The 21,651-nt window shown below is 48.8% G+C and overlaps 1 protein-coding gene across 2 annotated transcripts in view; it reads left to right on the forward strand.

The window, feature by feature from the left end:
* HSPBP1 (HSPA (Hsp70) binding protein 1) overlaps positions 1-21,651 on the forward strand; it is a 163,625-nt gene that overhangs the window by 140,430 nt on the left and 1,544 nt on the right. The gene's annotated exons all lie outside the window — the stretch shown is intronic.

The following is a 21,651-nucleotide window of genomic DNA, read 5'->3' on the forward strand; positions in this document are numbered from 1 at the left end:
AGCAATCGCAAGACCGCCTGTCTGGATACCAACTGTCATAATGCAGATGGCGGAAACCCAACAGGCGGTAAAATGCCGCCGCTGGAATACCGGCTATGCAGGCTATTCTTCCTCTGTGGGTGTCCATGACACCCATAAGGGAGACTATAGCCTGTGGTGAGCACAGCGACCCACCATGCCCACAGCGCAGGGAGTGCAGCAAGCCCTCATGGGGCTGTCTAGCGCTCGCCTTTCTGCTGGCATACTAGCGGCTGGGATGCCGCTCTCTCTATCTTGACAGCCAGCATCCCGGGCTACCGGTAAATACTATGTAAATTTGTAGTGATAGATGCACTGTGTTTTCAAGCATTGCATCTTTTTTTCCAAAATCGCGTATAAAAATCTGGCTAGTTAATAGATTATAGGTCTTCAGGTGTCTTTTTGACATCTCTCTCATGCCTTACATGCACTAGAGGCTACTGGCATTATCTTGGTCACCCCCTAGAGCAGCCATCCGTTTTAGGTGATTTTAGGCTTTCTTTTGTTTTGTTTTATTCTCCTCTTTAAAAACTTTTCTTTTTTTTTTTTGGTTGGGGAAAATGTTATCAACCCTTCTAAAAAGGACAAATGAAAGTGTTGCCATAGCAACAATCAGATTCTAGCTGTACATTCTATAAAATGTTATAAGGATTCATTAAAATCTTCCCACCCTGCATGTTTGTGAAACAGAAATGGCTGTTAACGTTTTCCGCAGTAGCTGTCCCTATATTGATCGGGCCACCTGTAGAAAGCAGGGGCAGTTCCTGTACCTGTGACTTATTGGCTGAAGGCAAAGTGCCATCACTACTTTGCTTGGGATGCGTTCAACATCACGGTAGTTGGGATGCCGGTGTCCATGTAACTGATACTGGACTCCCGACACACTCAGGAGACCATAGCCAGATCACCGACAGCCGACATCCTGAAGGTGAGTATCTGGGGTTAGGGTTAGGGCCTAGGGAGGGGGTTCGTGTTAGGCACTAAGGGGGGTGATTAGCCATAGCCGACACCACAGAGGGGGTAGAGTAGGGGACAGGGGAGGGTAAAGATACTTAGCCTGTCCGTTGTCGGGATCATCAGTTTTGGGATGCAGCTGTCTGTACTGTGACTGCCGGCATCCCAACCGCTGGTATTTCATATGTATTCCCTTTTGTATATCTCTTCTGCAACAAAGTCACAATGGTGGTTAGTAAAAATGATTATTTATTTTATCCCCTCTCAGTCCAGCATCCTGTTTCTCATCATTTAGTACAATAAGATTTTTATTTTATCCCCTCTCAGTCCAGCATCCTGTTTCTCATCATTTAGTACAATAAGATTTTTATTTTATCCCCTCTCAGTCCAGCATCCTGTTTCTCATCATTTAGTACAATAATATTTTGCTGGTAACTGCAGCAGATGTTCCGAGTCTGACTAGTGCTGGTGGCAGTATCAGATCTTTAGTGTCCCTTTGCTGAAGGAAGCATTGAATAGACAGTGGGGGAAGTAATGACATGTTTAGTATCTGTGCTAAGAATGGGAGTTATGTCAGAGATGTACTGTGTGATGACACCCTCACAGTATGGGTAATTTAGCACAACTAAATTACACCCTTATATTGATAAGAGATTACACCCTTATTCTAATAACTGATCATTTACTTGTTACATTTTGATTTGTATTTTTAAGGTTAATTTGCATAAACCCAGCTAATTGTTTTCTTGCACTCTGCAATTAAATCCAAACTGTTAATTAGCTGTCTGACTAATGTGAAAACAACTAGTTTCCGCTCTGCTTCATGTCTCTTCTCTCAGTTCAGATTTTACTAGCGTTTAGTGTGGGTCTGAAATTCTAGTCCTAGATAATGTCAGTACTAGGACCTCCCCTGTCCCTTTTCTCTCCAGGATCAACAACTTGAAATGAGCCATAAAGCACCGGATGTTTATTTTGTTGCATCATTTTCATTTTATTTTTATTTTTTTAAAGTGGAGTGGCCTGGAGTTATTCCTGTTAAGGTCCATACACATTAGATGACGTCGCTCTGTGAGCGACGTCTAATGTTTCCCCCTCCTGGGCCGGCCGGTCGGCGGCCGACTGTACACACTGAACGATATGACTGCTCATATCGCTCCGTGACATCACACCTCCGCCAGCCCTGCATGCAGGTCGTGGACGACAGTCCAGATCCTGCATGCATGCCCTACCGTCAGCGACTATCGTTGGCGACCCGCGGGGCCGCGCCTCGGTCGTCGCTGGCGGCATACACACTTGCCGATTAAAATAAGCAACGTCGCTCAGGGAGGGGGAAAATGAGCGACGTTGCTCATTTTATCAGCAAGTGTGTATGGGCCTTTAGGGTTAGAGGTCCTTACAGGATCCATTGTAGCTTCTAGAAAGGGGGCGAATGTTTGTGTTCGGAGTTCTGCTTGCTTACAGGGGATCTGGTCGGGATTCCAGCAGTCGAAATACCGACACAGGAATCCTGATACTACTCGGAATGTCGACACCGGCATCCCGACTAGGGTCACAAGCCTAGTGCCGGTATCCCGAACAAGAGTGTGCCATCCCATCTGAAAGGAAAGCTGTGGGGAGGGGGGGTTAGGTTTAGACTGGGGGGAGGGGGTTGGGTTTAGGCAGAGGCTAGTAGAGGTTAGGTTTAGGCTTGGTGGGGTGGGGGGGAATGGTTTAGTCATCCCCAGGGAGGGTTAGGCTGCGTGGGGCAAGGCTCAGGTTTAGCCTGCGGGAGGGAGGTTTAAGTACTAACCCGTCTGTCGGGATTCTCTACATAGAAATGTCGCAGTCGTCTGTATTCTGACCGCCGGCATATCGGTCCCAACCTGCTTACAGAGCCACTGTGTGGTGTGTTAGGTATATCCTATAATACACCAGTTTCCACCGATAAATCTTGAAGTAAGCTGGGTACACACTAACCAATTGTAACAATTGGCTGATTGGTCCAGTAATTGGATAGTGTTTATGCAGGAGCGTTGGCCCATAAGTAGCTTCAAGCACTCCTCAATAGTCTGAATGGGAGGTTGGGATAGTGTGTGCTGCGCACACTCTCATTCCCAACCTCCCCGGATCCCGTTGTAGAGAGTAAAAGAAAGTACACACTGAGCAAGGAATTGCGTTTGCATTGCTGCCCGCCGATTAGCATGCCCCCGGTATGTGATTTAAACAGTAGCAGATTCTGCTTTTTAGCAGTATCTGCAGCTGATACTGAGTAGGGTCCTAAATCAGGAGAAAATGGGCTTCCTTGTTATTTGTAGCAGTATGGGGGGTATTCAATTGAAGTCAGAAACTGCCGTCTTTTCGTAAAGATGTTAGTTTCCGACTTTTTTAGGTCGGAAGGGTTCCGACCTATTCAATCGGGCTTCTTCTTTTTTTTCAGACAAGTCTGCAAATCCAACTTGACGGAAAACACATGGGGGTAAATTTACTAAGGTGGTACTTTTTTTTAGAACTAGTGATGTTGCCCATAGCAACCAATAAGATTCTACTTAACATTTATCAAGCTGTTTCTAGAAGATAATAAATAGAATCTGATTGGTTACTATAGGCAACATCACCAGTTTTAAAAAAACCTCTCACCTTAGTAAATTTACCCCATGGATGGGCGGATTAACCGCGGATTCACGTGTTTTGTCAAATCCGACAGGTTTTGGCCCCAATTCCGACAACGTCAATCCAACTTAAAAAAAAAAAAAAAGAAGTAGAGTTGGCATTGTCGTGAACGGCCAAATTGAGATGTCTGATCCATCTATTGAATACACCCCTATGTGTTGCTTATTTTCGAGATTATATTTGGGAGAAGTTGCACCATGAGTCAATGCCACATCTATAAACTCTACGTTAGTCTTCACACATTTTCTCTGACGTCCTAGTGGATGCTGGGAACTCCGTAAGGACCATGGGGAATAGACGGGCTCCGCAGGAGACTGGGCACTCTAAAAGAAATATTAGGTACTATCTGGTGTGCACTGGCTCCTCCCTCTATGCCCCTCCTCCAGACCTCAGTTAGGATTTCTGTGCCCGGCCGAGCTGGATGCACACTAGGGGCTCTCCTGAGCTCCTAGAAAGAAAGTATATGTTAGGTTTTTTATTTCTCTGACGTCCTAGTGGATGCTGGGAACTCCGTAAGGACCATGGGGAATAGCGGCTCCGCAGGAGACTGGGCACAACTAAAGAAAGCTTTAGGTCACCTGGTGTGCACTGGCTCCTCCCACTATGACCCTCCTCCAAGCCTCAGTTAGATTTTGTGCCCGGCCGAGGTTGGATGCACACTAGGGGCTCTCCTGAGCTTCTAGAAAGAAAGTATAGAATTAGGTTTTTTATTTTCAGTGAGACCTGCTGGCAACAGGCTCACTGCAGCGAGGGACTAAGGGGAGAAGAAGCGAACCTGCCTGCTTGCAGCCAGCTTGGGCTTCTTAGGCTACTGGACACCATTAGCTCCAGAGGGATCGACCGCAGGCCCAGCCTTGGTGTTCGGTCCCGGAGCCGCGCCGCCGTCCCCCTTACAGAGCCAGAAGCAAGAAGAGGTCCGGAAAATCGGCGGCAGAAGACATCAGTCTTCACCAAGGTAGCGCACAGCACTGCAGCTGTGCGCCATTGCTCCTCATACACACTTCACACTCCGGTCACTGAGGGTGCAGGGCGCTTGGGGGGGGTGCCCTGAGCAGCAATAAAAACACCTTGGCTGGCAAAAATACCACAATATATAGCCCCAGAGGCTATATATGTGGTAAATACCCCTGCCAGAATCCAGAAAAAAGCAGGAGAAAAGTCTGCGAAAAAGGGGCGGAGCTATCTCCCTCAGACACACTGGCGCCATTTTCTCTTCACAGTGCAGCTGGAAGAAAGCTCCCCAGGCTCTCCCCTGTAGTTTTCAGGCTCAAAGGGTTAAAAAGAGAGGGGGGGCACTAAATTTAGGCGCAATATTATATATACAAGCAGCTATTGGGGAAATTTCACTCAGTTATAGTGTTAATCCCCACATTATATAGCGCTCTGGTGTGTGCTGGCATACTCTCTCTCTGTTTCCCCAAAGGGCTTTGTGGGGTCCTGTCCTCAGTCAGAGCATTCCCTGTGTGTGTGCGGTGTGTCGGTACGGCTGTGTCGACATGTTTAATGAGGAGGCTTATATGGTGACGGAGCAGATGCCGATAAATGTGATGTCGCCCCCTGTGGGGCCGACACCAGAGTGGATGGTTAGGTGAAAGGTATTAACCGACAGTGTCAACTCCTTACATAAAAGGGTGGATGACGTAACAGCTGTGGGACAGCCGGCTTCTCAGTCCGCGCCTGCCCAGGCGTCTCAAAGGCCATCAGGGGCTCAAAAACGCCCGCTCACTCAGATGGCAGACACAGATGTCGACACGGAGTCTGACTCCAGTGTCGACAAGGTTGAGACATATACACAATCCACTAGGAACATCCGTGACTTGATCCCGGCAATAAAAAAAAAAAAAAATGTGTTACACATTTCTGACATTAACCCTCTAAAAATGGGTTTTTATGTTGGGGAGAAAAAGCAGGCAGTGTTTTGTTCCCCCATCAGATGAATGAATGAAGTGTGTGAAAAGCGTGGGTTCCCCCCGATAAGAAACTGGTAATTTCTAAAAAGTTACTGATGGCGTACCCTTTCCCGCCAGAGGATAAGTTACGCTGGGAGATATCCCCTAGGGTGGATAAGGCGCTCACACGGTTGTCAAAAAAGGTGGCACTGCCGTTTTAGGAACGGCCACTTTGAAGGTACCTGTTGATAAAAAGCAGGAGGCTATCCTGAAGTCTGTATTTACACACTCAGGTACTAGACTGAGACCTGCAGATCGTGCTGCTGCAGCGTGGTCGGTGACCCTGTCAAACATGAGAACATATTAAAGACGTCGTCTTATATATGAGGGATGCACAGAGGGATATTTTGCCGGCTGGCATCCAAAATGAATGTAATGTCCATTCTGTCAGGAGGGTATTAGAGACCTGTCACTGGACAGTTGATGCTGACTTTAAAAGGCGCATAGAGATTCTGCCTTATAAGGGTGAGGAATTATTTGGGGATGGTCTCTGGGACCTCGTATCCATTACCTCAGGTTTCCTCACAGACTAAGAAAGCACTGTATTATCAGGTACAGTCCTTTCGGCTTCAGAAAAGCAAGCGGGTCAAAGGCGCTTCCTTTCTGTACAGAGACATGGGAAGAGGGAAAAAGCTGCACCAGTCAGCCTGTTCCCAGAATCAAAATTCTTCTCTCGCCTCCTCTGAGTCCACAGCATGACGCAGGGGCTCCACAGGTGTAGCCAGGTACGGTGGGGGGCCGTCTCAAAAATTTCAGCGATCAGTGGGCTCGCTCACAGGTGGATCCCTGTTTCATTCAAGTAGTATTTCAGGGGTACAAGCTGGAATTCGAGATGTCTCCCCCCCGCCGTTTCCTCAAATATGCCTTGCCGACAACTCCCTCAGGCAGGGAGGCTGCGCTAGAGGCAATTAATAAGCTGTATTCCCAGCAGGTAATACTCAAGGTGCCCCTACTTCAACAAGGACGGGGTTACTATTCCACACGGTTTGGGGTACCGAAACCGCATGGTTCGGTGTGACCCATTTTATATTTAAAATCCTTGAACACATACATACAAAAATTCAAGTTCAAGATGGAATCGCTCAGGGCGGTTATTGCAAGCCTGGACGAGGGGGATTACATGGGATCCCGGGACATCAAGGATGCTTACCTGCATGTCCCCATTTACCATCCTTGCCAGGAGTACCTCAGATTTGTGTACTGGATTACCATTACCAAGTCCAGACACTGCCGTTTGGACTGTACATGGCACCGAGGGTGTTTACCAAGGTAATGGCCGAAATGATGATACTCCTTCGAAAAAAATAAGATTTTACTTACCGATAAATCTATTTCTCGTAGTCCGTAGTGGATGCTGGGACTCCGTAAGGACCATGGGGATATAGCGGCTCCGCAGGAGACAGGGCACAATAATAAAAGCTTTAGGATCAGGTGGTGTGCACTGGCTCCTCCCCCTATGACCCTCCTCCAAGCCTCAGTTAGGATACTGTGCCCGGACGAGCGTGCATAATAAGGAAGGATATTGAATCCCGGGTAAGACTCATACCAGCCACACCGTACAACCTGTGATCTGAACCCAGTTAACAGTATGATAACAACGAAGGAGCCTCTGAAAAGACGGCTCACAACAAGAATAACCCGATTTTTGTAACAATAACTATGTACAAGTATTGCAGACAATCCGCACTTGGGATGGGCGCCCAGCATCCACTACGGACTACGAGAAATAGATTTATCGGTAAGTAAAATCTTATTTTCTCTGACGTCCTAGTGGATGCTGGGACTCCGTAAGGACCATGGGGATTATACCAAAGCTCCCAAACGGGCGGGAGAGTGCGGATGACCCTGCAGCACCGAATGAGAGAACTCCATGTCCTCCTCAGCCAGGGTATCAAATTTGTAGAATTTAGCAAACGTGTTTGCCCCTGACCAAGTAACTGCTCGGCAAAGTTGTAAAGCCGAGACCCCTCGGGCAGTCGCCCAAGATGAGCCCCCTTCCTTTTGGAATGGGCTTTTACAGATTTTGGCTGTGGCAGGCCTGCCACAGAATGTGTAAACTGAATTGTATTACAAATCCAGCGAGCAATCGTCTGCTTAGAAGCAGGAGCACCCATCTTGATGGGTGCATACAGGCTAAACAGCGAGTCAGATTTTCTGACTCCAGCCGTCCTGGAAACATATTTTTCAGGGCCCTGACAACGTCCAGTAACTTGGAGTCCTCCAAGTCCCTAGTACCCGCAGGTACCACAATAGGTTGGTTCATGTGAAAAACAGAAAACACCTTAAGGAGAAATTGAGGACGAGTCCTCAATTCTGCCCTGTCAGAATGAAAAATTAAGTAAGGGCTTTATATATGATAAAGCCGCCAATTCTGACACACGCCTGGCTGAAGCCAGGGCTAATAGCATCGTCACCTTCCATGTGAGATATTTTAAGTCCACAGTGGTGAGTGGTTCAAACCAATGTGACTTTAGGAAACTCAAAACAACATTGAGATCCCAAGGTGCCACTGGGGCACAAAAGGAGGCTGTATATGCAGTACCCCTTTTTCCAACATCTGAACGTCAGGCACTAAAGCCAGTTCTTTCTGGAAGAAATTCGACAGGGCCGAAATTTGAACCTTAATGGACCCTAATTTTAGGCCCATAGACAGTCCTGTTTTCAGGAAATGTAGGAAAACGACCCAGTTGGAATTCCTCTGTAGGGGCCTTCTTGGCCTCACACCACGCAACATATCTTCACCAAATGCGGTGAAAATGTTTTGCGGTTACATCCTTCCTGTCTTCGACCAGGGTAGGGATGACTTCATCTGGAATGCCCTTTCAGGATCCGGCGTTCAACCGCCATGCCGTCAAACGCGGCCGCGGTAAGTCTTGGAACAGACAAGGCCCCTGCTGGAGCAGGTCCTTTCTTAAAGGTAGAGGCCACGGGTCTTCCGTGAACATCTCTTGAAGTTTCGGGTACCAAGTCCTTCTTGGCCAATCCGGAACCACGAGTATCGTTCTTACTCATCTCCCTCTTATGATTCTCAGTACTTTTGGTATGAGAGGCATAGGAGGGAACACATACTCTGACTGGTACACCCACAGTGTTACCAGAGCGTCCACCGCTATTGCCTGAGGGTCCCTTGACCTGGCGCAATATCTGTCTAGTTTTTTGTTCAGGCGGGACGCCATCATGTCCACCTTTGGTTTTTCCCAACGGTTTACAATCATGTGGAAGACTTCCCGATGAAGTCCCCACTCTCCCGGGTGGAGGTCATGCCTGCTGAGGAAGTCTGCTTCCCAGTTTTCCACTCCCGGAATGAACACTGCTGAGAGTGTTATCACATGATTTTTCGCCCAGCGAAGAATCCTTGTAGTTTCTGCCATTTCCCTCCTGCTTCTTGTGCCGCCCTGTCTGTTTACGTGGGCGACTGCCGTGATGTTGTCCCACTGGATCAATACCGGCTGACCTTGAAGCAGAGGTCTTGCTAAGCTTAGAGCATTGTAAATTGCCCTTAGCTCCAGTATATTTATGTGGAGAGAAGTCTCCAGACTTGATCACACTCTCTGGAAATTTTTTTCCTTGTGTGACTGCTCCCCAGCCACTCAGGCTGGCATCCGTGGTCACCAGGACCCAGTCCTGAATGCCGAATCTGCGGCCCTTTCATAGATGAGCACTCTGCAGCCACCGCAGAAGAAACACCCTTGTCCTTGGAGACAGGGTTATCCGCTGATGCATCTGAAGATGCGATCCGGACCATTTTTCCAGCAGATCCCACGGAAAGGTTCTTGCGTGAAATCTACCGTATGGGATCGCTTTGTAAGAAACCACCATTTTTCACAGGATCCTTGTGCAATGATGCACTGATACTTTTCCTGGTTTTAGGAGGTTCCTGACTAGCTCGGATAACTCCCTGGCTTTCTTCTCCGGGAGAAAACATCCTTTTCTGGACTGTGTCCAGAATCATCCCTAGGAACAGTAGACGTGTCGTCGGAAAAAACTGCGATTTTGGAATATTTAGAATCCACTCGTGCTGTCGTAGAACTACTTAAGATAGTGCTACTCCGACCTCCAACTGTTCTCTGGACCTTGCCCTTATCAGGAAAGCATCCATATTTCTTTTAAGAAGAATCATCATTTCGGCCATTACCTTGGTAAAGACCCGGGGTGCCGTGGACAATCCAAACGGCAGCGTCTGAACTGATAGTGACAGTTCTGTACCACGAACCTGAGGTACCCTTGGTGAGAAGGCAAATTTGGACATGTAGGTAAGCGTCCCTGATATCCAGTGACACCATATCGTCCCCTTCTTCCTGGTTCGCTATCACTACTCTGAGTGACTCCATCTTGATTTGAACGCTTGTATGTAAGTGTTCAAATATTTCAGATCTCACCGAGCCGTCTGGCTTCAGTACCACAATATAGTGTGGAATAATACCCCTTCCCTTGTTGTAGAAGGGGTACTTTGATTATCACCTGCTGGGAATACAGCCTGTGAATTGTTCCCAATACTGCCTCCCTGTCGGAGGGAGACGTTGGTAAAGCAGACTTCAGGAACTTGTGAGGGGGAGACGTCTCGAATTTCCAATGTACACCTGGGATACTACGTGTAGGATCCAGGAGTCCACTTGTGAGTGAGCCCCCTGCGTGCTGAAACTCTTGAGATGACCCCCTACCGCACCTGAGTCCGCTTGTACGGCCCCAGCGTCATGCTGCGGACTTGGCAGAAGCTGTGGAGGGCTTCTGTTCCTGGGAATGGGCTGCCTGCTGCAGTCTTCTTCCCTTTCCTCTACCCCTGGGCAGATATGACTGGCCCTTTTGCCCGCCTGCCCTTATGGGGACGAAAGGACAGAGACTGAAAAGACTGTGTCCTTTTCTGCTGAGATGTGACTTGGGGTAACAAAAGGTGGATTTTTCAGCTGTTGCCATGGCCACCAGGTCCGATGGACCGCCCCTTTATACGGCAATACTTCCATGTGCCGTCTGGAATCTGCATCACCTGACCACTGTCGTGTCTTCGTCTGGCAGATATGGACATCACATTTACTCTTGATGCCAGAATGCAAATATCCCTCTGCGCATCTCGCATATATAGAAATGCATCTATAGTCAATAAAATCTTGTCCCTGTCAAGGGTATCAATATTTTCAGTCAGGAAATCCGACCAAGCCCCCTCAGCGCTGCACATCCAGGCTGAGGCGATTGCTGGTCGTAGTATAACACCAGTATGTGTGTATATACTTTTAGGATATTTTTCAGCTTCCTATCAGCTGGCTCCTTGAGGGCTGCCGTATCTAAAGACGGTAACGCCCCTTGTTTTTATAAGCGTGTGAGCGCCTTATCCACCCTAAGGTGTGTTTCCCAACTCGCCCTAACTTCTGGCGGGAAAGGGTATACCGCCAATAATTTTCTATCGGAGGAAACCCACGTATCATCACACACTTCATTTAATTTATCTGATTCAGGAAAAACTACAAGTAGTTTATTCACACCCTACATAATACCCTTATTTGTGGTACTTGTAGTATCAGAAATATGTAACACCTCCTTCATTGCCCTTAACATGAAACGTGTGGCCCTAAAGGAAAATACGTTTGTTTCTTCACCGTCGACACTGGAGTCAGTGTCCGTGTCCGTGTCTGTGTCGACCGACTGAGGTAAATGGGCGTTTTTACAAGCCCCTGACGGTGTCTGGGACGCCTGGACAGGTACTAATTTGTTTGCCGGCCGTCTCATGTCGTCAACCGACCTTGCAGCGTGTTGACATTATCACGTAATTCCTAAATAAGCCATCCATTCCAGTGTCGACTCCCTAGAGAGTGACATCACCAATACAGGCAATTTGCTCCGCCTCCTCACCAACATCGTCCTCCTACATGTCGACACACACGTACCGACACACATCACACACACAGGGAATGCTCTGATAGAGGACAGGACCCCACTAGCCCTTTGGGGAGACAGAGGGAGAGTTTGCCAGCACACACCAAAAACGCTATAATTATACAGGGACAACCCCTTATACAAGTGTTTTCCCTTATAGCATTTTTATATATGTAATCATATCGCCAAATAAGTGCCCCCCCCTCTCTGTTTTAACCCTGTTTCTGTAGTGCAGTGCAGGGGAGAGCCTGGGAGCCTTCCTCACAGCAGAGCTGAGCAGGAAAATGGCGCCGTGTGCTGAGGAGAATAGGCCCCGCCCCCTTTTCGGCGGGCTCTTCTCCCGGAGTTTGTGAGATCTGGCAGGGGTTAAATACATCCATATAGCCTCAAGGGCTATATGTGATGTATTTTAGCCATAAAAAGGTATTATACATTGCTGCCCAGGGCGCCCCCCCCCCCAGCGCCCTGCACCCTCAGTGACAGTTGGTGACTGTTGGTGAAGTGTGCTGACAACAATGGCGCACAGCTGCAGTGCTGTGCGCTACCTTATGAATACTGAAAGTCTTCTGCCGCCTGTTTCTGGACCTCTGGACCTCTTCAACTTCGGCATCTGCAAGGGGGGTCGGCGGCACGGCTCCGGGACCGGACTCCATGGCTGGGCCTGTGTTCGATCCCTCTGGAGCTAATGGTGTCCAGTAGCCTAAGAAGCAAATCCATCCTGCACGCAGGTGAGTTTACTTCTCTCCCCTAAGTCCCTCGTAGCAGTGAGCCTGTTGCCAGCAGGACTCACTGAAAATAAAAAAACCTAACTTAAACTTTTATTCTAAGCAGCTCAGGAGAGCCACCTAGATTGCACCCTTCTCGTCGGGCACAAAAATCTAACTGAGGCTTGGAGGAGGGTCATAGGGGGAGGAGCCAGTGCACACCACCTGATCCTAAAGCTTTTATTATTGTGCCCTGTCTCCTGCGGAGCCGCTATATCCCCATGGTCCTTACGGAGTCCCAGCATCCACTAGGACGTCAGAGAAAGGGAGTTTTAATTATCCCGTACTTGGACAATCTCCTTATAAGGGCAAGGTCCAAGGAGCAGTTGCTAGTCGGGGTAGCACTATTTTGGAAAGTGCTACAACAGCATGGTTGGATTCTAAACAGTCCAAAGTCACAGCTGGTTCCTACGACACGTCTACTGTTCCTGGGGATGGTTCTGGACACAGAACAGAAATAAGTGTTTCTCCCGGAGGAGAAAGCCAAGGAGCTGTCATCTCTAGTCAGAGACCTCCTGAAGCCAAAACATGTATCGGTGCATCATTGCACGCGAGTCCTGGGAAAAATGGTAGCTTCCTATGAAGCAATCCCATTCGGCAGGTTCCATGCAAGAACTTTTCAGTGGGACCTGTTGGACAAGTGGTCCGGAGCACAGCTTCAGATGCATCGGCTGATAACCCTGTCTTCAAGGACCAGGGTATCTCTACTGTGGTGGCTGCAGAGTGCCCATCTTCAAGAGGGCCGCAGGTTCGGCATACAGGACTAGGTCCTAGTGACCATGGATGCCAGCCTTTGAGGCTGGGGGGCAGTCACACAGGGAAGAAACTTCCAGGGACTTTGGTCAAGTCAGGTGACTTCCCTACACATAAATATTCTGGAACTGAGGGCCATTTACAATGCCCTGAGTCAGGCAAGGCCTCTGCTTCAAAACCAGCCGGTACTGATCCAATCAGACAACATCACGGCAGTCGCCCATGTAAACCAACGGGGCGGCACAAGAAGCAGGATAGCGATGGCAGAAGCCACAAGGATTCTCCGATGGGCGGAAAATCATGTGTTAACACTGTCAGCAGTGTTCATTCCCGGAGTGGACGACTGGGAAGCAGATCTTCTCAGCAGACACGACCTCCACCCGGGAGAGTGGGGATTTCATCCAGAAGTCTTCCAAAGGATTGTACACCATTGGGAAAGGCCACAGGTGGACATGATGGCGTCCCGCCTCAACAAAAAGCTATAAAAGATATTGCGCCAGGTCAAGGGACCCTCAGGCGATAGCTGTGGACGCTCTGGTAACACCGTGGGTGTACCAGTCGGTTTATGTGTTCCCCCCTCTGCCTCTCATACAAAAGGTACTGAGAATAATAAGAAGGCGAGGAGTAAGAACGATACTCGTGGTTCCGGATTGGCCAAGAAGAGCTTGGTACCCAGAACTTCAAGAAATTATATCAGAGGACCCATGGCCTCTGCCGCTCAGACAGGACCTGCGGCAGCAGGGGCCCTGTCTGTTCCAAGACTTACCGCGGCTACGTTTTGACGGCATGGCGGTTGAACGCCGGATCCTAAAGGAAAAGGGCATTCCGGAGGAAGTCATTCCTACGCTGATTCAAGCCAGGAAAGATGTAACTGCAAAACATTATCACCGCATATGGCGAAAATATGTTGCTTGGTGTGAGGCCAAAAAAGGCCCCAACAGAGGAATTTCAACTAGGTCGATTTCTGCATTTCCTACAAGCAGGAGTGTCTATGGGCCTAAAATTAGGCTCCATTAAGGTACAGATCTCGGCTCTGTCGATTTTCTTCCAGAAAGAACTAGCTTCAGTACCTGAAGTTCAGACATTGTAAAAGGAGTGCTGCATATTCAGCCCCCGGTTGTGCCTCCAGTGGCACCTTGGGTTCTCAACGTGGTGTTGAGTTTCTTAAAATCACATTGGTGTGAGCCACTAAAAACCGTGGATCTAAAATATCTCACGCGGAAAGTGGTCATGTTATTGGCCTTGGCTTCGGCCAGGCGTGTATCAGAATTGGCGGCTTTGTCATATAAAAGTCCTTATCTGATTTTCCATATGGATAGGGCAGAATTGAGGACTCGTCCCCAGTTTCTCCCTAAGGTGGTATCAGCTTTTCACTTGAACCAACCTATTGTAGTGCCTGCGGCTACTAGGGACTTGGAGGATTCCAAGTTACTGGACGTAGTCAGGGCCTTGAAAAATTATGTTTCCAGGACGGCTAGAGTCAGGAGAACTGACTCGCTGTTTATCCTGTATGCACCCAGCAAACTGGTTGCTCCTGCTTCTAAGCAGACTATTGCTCGCTGGATTTGTAGCACAATTCAGCTGGCGCATTCTGCGGCTGGACTACTGCAGCCAAAATCTGTAAAAGCCCATTCCACAAGGAAGGTGGGCTCATCTTGGGCAGCTGCCCGAGGGGTCTCGGCTTTCCAACTTTGCCGAGCTGCAACTTGGTCAGGGGCAAACACGCTTGCTAAATTCTACAAAATTGATACCCTGGCTGAGGAGGACCTTGAGTTCTCTCATTCGGTGCTGCAGAGTCATCCGCACTCTCCCGCCCGTTTGGGAGCTTTGGTATAATCCCCATGGTCCTTACGGAGTTCCCAGCATCCACTAGGACGTCAGAGAAAATAAGATTTTACTCACCGGTAAATCTATTTCTCGTAGTCCGTAGTGGATGCTGGGCGCCCATCCCAAGTGCGGATTGTCTGCAATACTTGTATATAGTTATTGCCTAACTAAAGGGTTATTGTTGAGCCATCTGTTGAGAGGCTCGGTTATATTCATACTGTTAACTGGGTATAGTATCACGAGTTATACGGTGTGATTGGTGTGGCTGGTATGAGTCTTACCCGGGATTCAAAATCCTTCCTTATTATGTCAGCTCGTCCGGGCACAGTGTCCTAACTGAGGCTTGGAGGAGGGTCATAGTGGGAGGAGCCAGTGCACACCAGGTGACCTAAAGCTTTCTTTAGTTATGCCCAGTCTCCTGCGGAGCCGCTATTCCCCATGGTCCTTACGGAGTTCCCAGCATCCACTACGGACTACGAGAAATAGATTTACCGGTGAGTAAAATCTTATTTTTGCAGTGAGACCTGCTGGCAACAGGCTCACTGCAATGAGGGACTAAGGGGAGAAGAAGCGAACCTACCTGCTTGCAGCTAGCTTGGGCTTCTTAGGCTACTGGACACCATTAGCTCCAGAGGGATCGACCGCAGGACCCGTCCTTGGTGTTCGATCCCGGAGCCGCGCCGCCGTCCCCCTTACAGAGCCAGAAGCATGAAGATGGTCCGGAAAATCGGCGGCAGAAGACTTCAGTCTTCACCAAGGTAGCGCACAGCACTGCAGCTGTGCGCCATTGCTCCTCATACACACTTCACACTCCGGTCACTGAGGGTGCAGGGCGCTGGGGGGGGGCGCCCTGAGCATCAATAAAAACACCTTGGCTGGCAAAATAATCACAATATATAGCCCCAGAGGCTATATATGTGATAATTACCCCTGCCAGAATCCATAAAAAAGCGGGAGAAAAGTCCGCGAAAAAGGGGCGGAGCTATCTCCCTCGGCACACTGGCGCCATTTTCTCTTCACAGTGTAGCTGGAAGACAGCTCCCCAGGCTCTCCCCTGTAGTTTTCAGGCTCAAAGGGTTAAAAAGAGAGGGGGGGCACTAAATTTAGGCGCAATATTGTTTATACAAGCAGCTATTGGGGAAAATTCACTCAGTGATAGTGTTTATCCCTACATTATATAGCGCTCTGGTGTGTGCTGGCATACTCTCTCTCGGTCTCCCCAAAGGGCTGTGTGGGGTCCTGTCCTCAGTCAGAGCATTCCCTGTGTGTGTGCGGTGTGTCGGTACGGCTGTGTCGACATGTTTGATGAGGAGGCTTATGTGGAGGCGGAGCAGATGCCGATAAATGGGATGTCGCCCCCTGTGGGCCGACACCAGAGTGGATGGATAGGTGGAAGGTATTAACAGACAGTGTCAACTCCTTACATAAAAGGCTGGATGACGTAGCAGCTATGGGACAGCCGGCTTCTCAGCCTGCGCCTGCCCAGGCGTCTCAAAGGCCATCAGGGGCTCAAAAACGCCCGCTCCCTCAGATGGCAGACACAGATGTCGACACGGAGTCTGACTCCAGTGTCGTCGAGGTTGAGACATATACACAATCCACTAGGAACATCCGTTACATGATCCCGGCAATAAAAAATGTGTTACACATTTCTGACATTAACCCAAGTACCACTAAAAAAGGGTTTTATGTGTGGGGAGAAAAAACAGGCAGTGTTTTGTTCCCCCATCAAATGAGTGAATGAAGTGTGAAAAAGCGTGGGTTCCCCCGATAAGAAACTGGTAATTTCTAAAAAGTTACTGATGGCGTACCCTTTCCCGCCAGAGGATAAGTTACACTGGGAGATATCCCCTAGGGTGGATAAGGCGCTCACACGTTTGTCAAAAAAAAGGTGGCACTGCCGTCTTAGGATACGGCCACTTTGAAGGTACCTGCTGATAAATAGCAGGAGGCTAGCCTGAAGTCTGTATTTACACACTCAGGTACTAGACTGAGACCTGCAGATAGTGCTGCTGCAGCGTGGTCTGTAACCCTGTCAAACAGGGATACTATTTTGCGAACATGAGACATCGTCTTATATATGAGGGATGCACAGAGGGATATTTTGCCGGCTGGCATCCAGAATTAATGCAATGTCCATTCTGTCAGGAGGGTATTAGAGACCCGACACTGGACAGGTGATGCTGACTTTAAAAGGCACATAGAGCCTTATAAGGGTGAGGAATTGTTTGGGGATGGTCTCTGGGACCTCGTATCCACAGCAACAGCTGGGAAGAAAATTTTTTACCTCAGGTTTCCTCACAGCCTAAGAAAAGCACTGTATTATCAGGTACAGTCCTTTCGGCTTCAGAAAAACAAGCGGGTCAAAGGCGCTTCCTTTCTGCACAGAGACGAGGGAAGAGGGAAAAAGCTGCACCAGTCAGCCAGTTCCCAGAATCAAAATTCTTCCCCCGCTTCCTCTGAGTCCACCGCATGACGCGGGGGCTCCACAGGCGTAGCCAGGTACGGTAGGGGGCCGCCTCAAAAATTTCAGCGATCAGTGGGCTCGCTCACAGGTGGATCCCTGGATCCTTCAAGTAGTATCTCAGGGGTACAAGCTGGAATTCGAGGCGTCTCCCCCCCGCCGTTTCCTCAAATCTGCCTTGCCGACAACTCCCTCAGGCAGGGAGGCTGTGCTAGAGGCAATTCACAAGCTGTATTCCCAGCAGGTGATAGTCAAGGTGCCCCTACTTCAACAAGGACGGGGTTACTATTCCACACGGTTTGTGGTACCGAAACCGGACGGTTCGGTGAGACCCATTTTAAATCCTTGAACACATACATAAAAAAATTCAAGTTCAAGATGGAATCGCTCAGGGCGGTTATTGCAAGCCTGGAGGAGGGGGATTACATGGTATCCCTGGACATCAAGGATGCTTACCTACATGTCCCCATTTACCATCCTCACCAGGAGTACCTCAGATTTGTGGTACAGGATTGCCATTACCAATTCCAAACACTGCCGTTTGGACTATCCACGGCACCGAGGGTCTTTACCAAGGTAATGGCAGAAATGATGATACTCCTTCGAAAAAAGGGAGTTTTAATTATCCCGTACTTGGACGATCTCCTTTATAAAGGCGAGGTCCAAGGAGCAGTTGTTGGTCGGAGTAGCACTATCTCGGGAAGTGCTACAACAGCACGGATGGATTCTATACATTCCAAAGTCACAGCTGGTTCCTACCACACGCCTACTGTTCCTGGGGATGGTTCTGGACACAGAACAGAAAAAAGTGTTTCTCCCGCAGGAGAAAGCCAAGGAGCTGTCATCTCTAGTCAGAGACCTCCTGAAACCAAAACAGGTATCGGTGCATCACTGCACACGAGTCCTGGGAAATATGGTAGCTTCTTACGAAGCAAAATTCCATTCGGCAGGTTCCATGCAAGAACCTTTCAGTGGGACCTCTTGGACAAGTGGTCGGGATCGCATCTTCAGATGCATCGGCTGATAACCCTGTCTCCAAGGCCCAGGGTATCTCTACTGTGGTGGCTGCAGAGTGCTCATCTTCTAGAGGGCCGCAGATTCGGCATACAGGACTGGGTCCTGGTAACCACGGATGCCAGCCTTCGAGGCTGGGGGGCAGTCACACAGGGAAGAAATTTCCAAGGACTTTGGTCAAGTCAGGAGTCGTCCCTACACATAAATATTCTGGAACTGAGGGCCATTTACAATGCCCTAAGTCTGGCAAGGCCTCTGCTTCAAAACCAGCCGGTACTGATCCAATCAGACAACATCACGGCAGTCGCCCATGTAAACCGACAGGGCGGCACAAGAAGCAGGATGGCGATGGCAGAAGCCACAAGGATTCTCTGATGGGCGGAAAATCACGTCTTAGCACTGTCAGCAGTGTTCATTCCAGGAGTGGACAACTGGGAAGCAGACTTCCTCAGCAGACACAACCTACACCCGGGAGAGTGGGGACTTCATCCAGAAGTCTTCCAACTGTTGGTAAACCGTTGGGAAAGGCCACAGGTGGACATGATGGCGTCCCGCCTAAACAAAAAACTAGATATTGCGCCAGGTCAAGGGACCCTCAGGCAATAGCTGTGGACGCTCTAGTGACACCGTGGGTGTACCAGTCGGTTTATGTATTCCCTCCTCTGCCTCTCATACCAAAGGTACTGAGAATAATAAGAAAACAAGGAGTAAGAACGATACTCGTGGTTCCGGATGGGCCAAGAAGAGCTTGGTACCCAGAACTTCAAGAAATAATATCAGAGGACCCATGGCCTCTACCGCTCAGACAGGATCTGCTACAGCAGGGGCCCTGTCTGTTCCAAGACTTACCGCGGCTGCGTTGGACGGCATGGCAGTTGAATTCCGGATCCTAAAGCAAAAGGGCATTCCGGAGGAAGTCATTCCTACGCTGATAAAAGCCAGGAAAGAAGTAACCGCAAACCATTATCACTGTATTTGGCGAAAATATGTTGCGTGGTGTGAGGCCAGGAAGGCCCCAACAGAGGAATTTCAGCTGGGTCGTTTTGTGCACTTCCTACAGTCAGGAGTGACTATGGGCCTAAATTTGGATTTTCTTCCAGAAAGAACTGGCTTCACTGCCTGGAGTTCAGACATTTGTAAAGGGAGTGCTACATATTCAGCCCCTTTTTTGTGCCTTCTGTGGCACCTTGGGATCTCAACGTGGTGTTGAGTTTCTTAAATTCACATTGGTTTGAGCCACTTAAAACTGTGGATTTGAAATATCTCACGGGGAAAGTGGTCATGTTATTGGCCTTGGCTTCGGCCAGGCGTGTGTCAGAATTGGAATAAGAATATATACAGCGCTATAAAAACTGGATATGGAAAGATAATAATAATCACAATTTATTATAAAAAATTGTTGCAACAACTAAATTCATATATATAAAAACATTTTGTCAGAATTGGCGGCTTTGTCATGTAAAAGCCCTTATCTGATTTTCCATATGGATAGGGCAGAATTGAGGACTCGTCCCCAGTTTCTCCCTAAGGTGGTATCAGCTTTTCACTTGAACCAACCTATTGTAGTGCCTGCGGCTACTAGGGACTTGGAAGATTCCAAGTTACTGGACGTAGTCAGGGCCTTAAAAATTTATTTCCAGGACGGCTGGAGTCAGGAAAACTGACTCGTGTTTTTTATCCTGTAGGCACCCAACAAAATAGGTGCTCCTGCTTCTAAGCAGACTATTGCTCGCTGAATTTGTAGCACAATTCAGCTGGAGCATTCTGCGGCTGGATTGCCGCATCCTAAATCCGTAAAAGCCCATTCCACGAGGAAAGTGGGCTCATCTTGGGCGGCTGCCCGAGGGGTCTCGGCTTTACAATTTTGCAACTTGGTCAGGGGCAAACACGTTTGCTAAATTCTACAAAATTGATACCCTGGCGGAGGAGGACCTTGAGTTCTCTCATTCGGTGCTGCAGAGTCATCCGCACTCTCCCGCCCGTTTGGGAGCTTTGGTATAATCCCCATGGTCCTTACGGAGTTCCCAGCATCCACTAGGACGTCAGAGAAAATAAGATTTTACTCACCGGTAAATCTATTTCTCGTAGTCCGTAGTGGATGCTTGGCGCCCATCCCAAGTGCGGATTGTCTGCAATACTTGTATGTAGTTATTGCCTAACTAAAGGGTTATTGTTGAGCCATCTGTTGAGAGGCTCAGTTATATTTCATACTGTTAACTGGGTGTAGTATCACGAGTTATACGGTGTGATTGGTGTGGCTGGTATGAGTCTTACCCGGGATTCAAAATCCTTCCTTATTGTGTCAGCTCTTCCGGGCACAGTATCCTAACTGAGGTCTGGAGGAGGGGCATAGAGGGAGGAGCCAGTGCACACCAGATAGTACCTAATATTTCTTTTAGAGTGCCCAGTCTCCTGCGGAGCCCGTCTATTCCCCATGGTCCTTACGGAGTTCCCAGCATCCACTACGGACTACGAGAAATAGATTTACCGGTGAGTAAAATCTTATTTTTCTCTTACGTCCTAGAGGGTGCTGGGGACTCCGTAAGGACCATGGGGATAGACGGGCTCTGCAGGAGACATGGGCACTTTAAGAAAGACTTTAGATCTCGGTGTGCACTGGCTCCTCCCTCTATGCCCCTCCTCCAGACCTCAGTTAGAGAAACTGTGCCCAGAGGAGATGGACAGTACGAGGAGAGGATTTTTGTTAATCCAAGGACAAGATACAGACCAGCCACACCAATCACACCGTATAACTTGTGATATATTAACCAGTTAACAGTATGAAAACAACATAGCATCAGTCCAAGACCGATGAAACAATAACCCTTATGTAAGCAAAACTATATACAAGCCTTGCAGAAGTAGTCCGCACCTGGGATGGGAGCCCAGCATCCTCTACGGACTACGAGAAAAAGATTTACCGGTAGGTTTAAAATCTTATTTTCTCTTACGTCCTAGAGGATGCTGGGGGCTCCGTAAGGATCATGGGGATTATACCACAGCTCCCAAACGGGCGGGAGAGTGCGGATGACTCTGCAGCACCGATTGAGCAAAGAGGAGGTCCTCCTCAGCAAGGGTATCAAACTTATAGAACTTTGCCAATGTGTTTGAACCTGACCAAGTAGCAGCTCGGCACAGCTGTAGTGCCGAGACCCCTCGGGCAGCCGCCCAAGAAGAGCCCAACTTCCTAGTGGAATGGGCCTTGACCGATTTTGGTAACGGCAATCCCGCCGTAGAATGCGCCTGCTGAATCGTGTTACAGATCCAGCGAGCAATAGTCTGCTTTGAAGCAGGGGCGCCAATCTTGTTGGCTGCATACAGGACAAACCGTGCTTCTGTTTTTCTGACTCTAGCCGTTCTGGCCACGTAAATTTTCAAAGCCCTGACCACA

The sequence above is a fragment of the Pseudophryne corroboree genome, chromosome 10, assembly GCF_028390025.1.
Source record: "Pseudophryne corroboree isolate aPseCor3 chromosome 10, aPseCor3.hap2, whole genome shotgun sequence".
Taxonomy (NCBI): Eukaryota; Metazoa; Chordata; class Amphibia; order Anura; family Myobatrachidae; genus Pseudophryne; species Pseudophryne corroboree.